The sequence below is a fragment of the Salmo salar genome, chromosome 07 (assembly GCF_965601325.2).
Source record: "Salmo salar chromosome 07, fSalSal1, whole genome shotgun sequence".
NCBI classification, from domain to species: domain Eukaryota; kingdom Metazoa; phylum Chordata; class Actinopteri; order Salmoniformes; family Salmonidae; genus Salmo; species Salmo salar.
This window is the reverse complement of record NC_138297.1, coordinates 18876504-18880481: the sequence shown is the minus strand read 5'-3', so window position 1 is coordinate 18880481 and position 3978 is coordinate 18876504. Positions and strand designations below refer to the sequence as shown.

The 3978-nt window shown below is 44.8% G+C and overlaps 1 long non-coding RNA gene across 1 annotated transcript; it reads left to right on the top strand.

Annotated features, from left to right (window-relative positions):
- Nucleotides 1–836, top strand: LOC145879962 (uncharacterized). Its single transcript, XR_014392833.1, has 2 exons — nt 1–136; nt 262–836. It is a non-coding gene; the product is annotated as an uncharacterized LOC145879962 (long non-coding RNA).
- The last annotated feature ends 3142 nt before the right edge of the window (nt 837–3978 follow it).

The following is a 3978-nucleotide window of genomic DNA, read 5'->3' as shown; positions in this document are numbered from 1 at the left end:
ATGGAGCCTGACCAGAAGACGGTTCCGTCTGCCGTCGTTGTTTTGGGTCGCCGGCTGTGATCCGATCCATTGTCCTGGGTGGTAGGCCTAACAGAGGATCCGCTTCGGGAAAATCGTATTCCTGGTCGTAATGTTGGTGAGTTGACGTTGCTCTTATATCCAATAGTTCCTCCCGACTGTATGTAATAAAACTTAAGATTTTCTGGGGTAGCATTGTAAGAAATAACACATAAAAAAACAAAATACTGCATTGTTTCCTAGGAACGCGAAGCGAGGCGGCCATCTCTGTCGGCGCCGGAAGTACCCCACTCTTCCACCAAAGCACCTGCAAGTTCCCAGACATTTCTGAGGGGACTGGCCCTAGCCCTCACCCTCCGATCCAACAAGTCCCAGACATGCTCAATGGGATTGAAATCCGGGCTCTTCGCTGGCAATGGTAGAACACTGATATTCACAGGATGAGCAGTATGGCTGGTGGCATTGTCATGCTGTAGGGTCATGTCAGGATGAGCCTGCAGGAAGGGTACCACATGAGGGAGGAGGATGTCTTCCCTGTAACGCACAGCATTGAGATTGCTTGCAATGACAACATGCTCAGTCCGATGATGCTAATCAACAAATGTAAAAATGTAAGCATGAACAGATAGACTGTCGCATGGATACTACATCACCAGTATCAGCCAAAGAGCTGATTCCAATGGACTTTCTTCAGCTAGCTAACGTTAGCTAACTTACCCTGCTTTTATAGCTAAGATATTGAAAAGCTGTTGCGTACTGTTTTGTTTGAACAATGGTAGGAGTAAAGACCACCAAATAAAGTTTTATCAACTGCCCAAGGACCAGGTTAGATGAACCTCATGGTTTCAGGCTATACGCCGCGATGATGATGGGAATCTGTGAGCTCCGGTTACTCAATACATTTGTGTGTTCGAAGCAATTAATTCACGGTAAGTCGCTAGCTAACACTTGTTTGTATCTACTGTAACTAGCTATGTGTATTGCCTGTGTAAACCTGGGCCATTTGGTAGGATTGTCTGCACAGCTGGTCCCTGCCAAGTTGAAAGGACATATAGGCAAGCCAACAAGAATCAACTTTTTAAATACTAGACCGTTCAAGGGTAGGCAAAGACTTGAAATAGTTAAGTGGCATATCTAAGACTAGCGAATTAGATTGAGATTAACTTCTCTTGCTAGAAAGCCAGCTAACGAAAGTTAACCTGCGAAAAAGCTAGGGGTAAACAAACAGTGACGTCAGTATAATGCAACAGTTTTACTAGCTTTACTGTAGATGAAAGCATGTCGGGTAACAAATCAGCGGGGTAGAATAAGTATTATGCAAATCATTTGTTGTTGTGACAGCCAAGTACTGTATGTTAATAACGACACGTGACGCTGATGAAAACATTTATTGAAATGGCAAAAAGGTGTCAGGAGTTTGCTTAGGATGACGTCAAAGTTAGGCTAATTACATAGGAGTACCCTAGATCTGTACCCCACTCGGGGGCGTGGTCACATCAAGCCACACATCGCCATGTGTATCTATTGCTAGCATGTCCAGGCAACCTCTTCTGCCTCACATTACCGAAACCCCGCCCACAGTGTTTGATTGACATGTCTAACACATTGAAAATACAAAGGAGGAATGAGGAAACGAAATAGCAAAATAAAGCATTGCAACTGATTTATCGAATTTCATAGATCATTTGAATTTTGATAGACTTAAACCACACAGAGTATGGAAAAACATTGTCAACTGCAATTGAGAATTAATTTTCTTTTTTTCACAATTCATGCGGTTACAAGGAAATTAAATGGCAAACATGGCAAGCGTTTACATAAAAAAAATATTCTGTGTCAGTGTTCTACTGGATAGTACCATTGAACTGAAATATGAAACAGACTTTGCTATTTCTTTTTCAAATTGGCAGGCAATATGCGTATTCAATCAGGGAAATGATAATGCAATATATACTGCTCAAAAAAATAAAGGGAACACTAAAATAACACATCCTAGATCTGAATGAACGAAATAATCTTATTAAATACTTTTTTCTTTACATAGTTGAATGTGCTGACAACAAAATCACACAAAAATAATCAATGGAAATCCAATTTATCAACCCATGGAGGTCTGGATTTGGAGTCACACTCAAAATTAAAGTGGAAAACCACACTACAGGCTGATCCAACTTTGATGTAATGTCCTTAAAACAAATCAAAATGAGGCTCAGTAGTGTGTGGCCTCCACGTGCCTGTATGACCTCCCTATAACGCCTGGGCATGCTCCTGATGAGGTGGGAGGATGGTCTCCTGAGGGATCTCCTCCCAGACCTGGACTAAAGCGTCCGCCAACTCCTGGACAGTCTGTGGTGCAACGTGGCGTTGGTGGATGGAGCGAGACATGATGTCCCAGATGTGCTCAATTGGATTCAGGTCTGGGGAACGGGCGGGCCAGTCCATAGCATCAATGCCTTCCTCTTGCAGGAACTGCTGACACACTCCAGCCACATGAGGTCTAGCATTGTCTTGCATTAGGAGGAACCCAGGGCCAACCGCACCAGCATATGGTCTCACAAGTGGTCTGAGGATCTCATCTCGATACCTAATGGCAGTCAGGCTACCTCTGGCAAGCACATGGAGGGCTGTGCGGCCCCCCAAAGAAATGCCACCCCACACCATGACTGACCCACCGCCAAACCGGTCATGCTGGAGGATGTTGCAGGCAGCAGAACGTTCTCCACGGCGTCTCCAGACTCTGTCACGTCTGTCACATGTGCTCAGTGTGAACCTGCTTTCATCTGTGAAGAGCACAGGGCGCCAGTGGCGAATTTGCCAATCTTGGTGTTCTCTGGCAAATGCCAAACGTCCTGCACGGTGTTGGGCTGTAAGCACAACCCCTACCTGTGGACGTCGGGCCCTCATACCACCCTCATGGAGTCTGTTTCTGCCCGTTTGAGCAGACACATGCACATTTGTGGCCTGCTGGAGGTCATTTTGCAGGGCTCTGGCAGTGCTCCTCCTGCTCCTCCTTGCACAAAGGCGGAGGTAGCGGTCCTGCTGCTGGGTTGTTGCCCTCCTACGGCCTCCTCCACGTCTCCTGATGTACTGGCCTGTCTCCTGGTAGCGCCTCCATGCTCTGGACACTACGCTGACAGACACAGCAAACCTTCTGCCACAGCTCGCATTGATGTGCCATCCTGGATGAGCTGCACTACCTGAGCCACTTGTGTGGGTTGTAGACTCCGTCTCATGCTACCACTAGAGTGAAAGCACCGCCAGCATTCAAAAGTGACCAAAACATCAGCCAGGAAGCATAGGAACTGAGAAGTGGTCTGTGGTTACCACCTGCAGAACCACTCCTTTATTGGGGTTGTCTTGCTAATTGCCTATAATTTCCACCTGTTGTCTATTCCATTTGCACAACAGCATGTGAAATGTATTGTCAATCAGTGTTGCTTCCTAAGTGGACAGTTTGATTTCACAGAAGTGTGATTGACTTGGAGTTACATTGTGTTGTTTAAGTGTTCCCTTTATTTTTTTGAGCAGTATATTATTTTTAATTAGAATTTTGACAAAAAGAATGTATACCCATTTAGGAAAAGGAATTTCAAACATGATATTGATGTATCATTTGCCCATTACAATTGAATTAAGTCACGCATAGACTTCCATAGACATAAAGCCCATACCTACTGTACAATATGGTGGTGGATCTTTGATGGTATGGGGCTATTTTGCTTCCACTGGTCCTGGGACTCTTGTTAAGGTTATAGGCATCATGAACTTTACCAAGTACAGGATATTTTAGCCCAACACCTGGTTGCCTCTGCTAGGAGGCTGAAACTTTGCCACAAGTGGATCTTCCAGCAAGACAATAACTCCAAGCACACATCAAAATCCACAAATAAATTGTTAATTGGCCACAAAATCAACATTTTGCAATGGCCATCTCAGTCTCCAGACTTGAAACCCATTAAA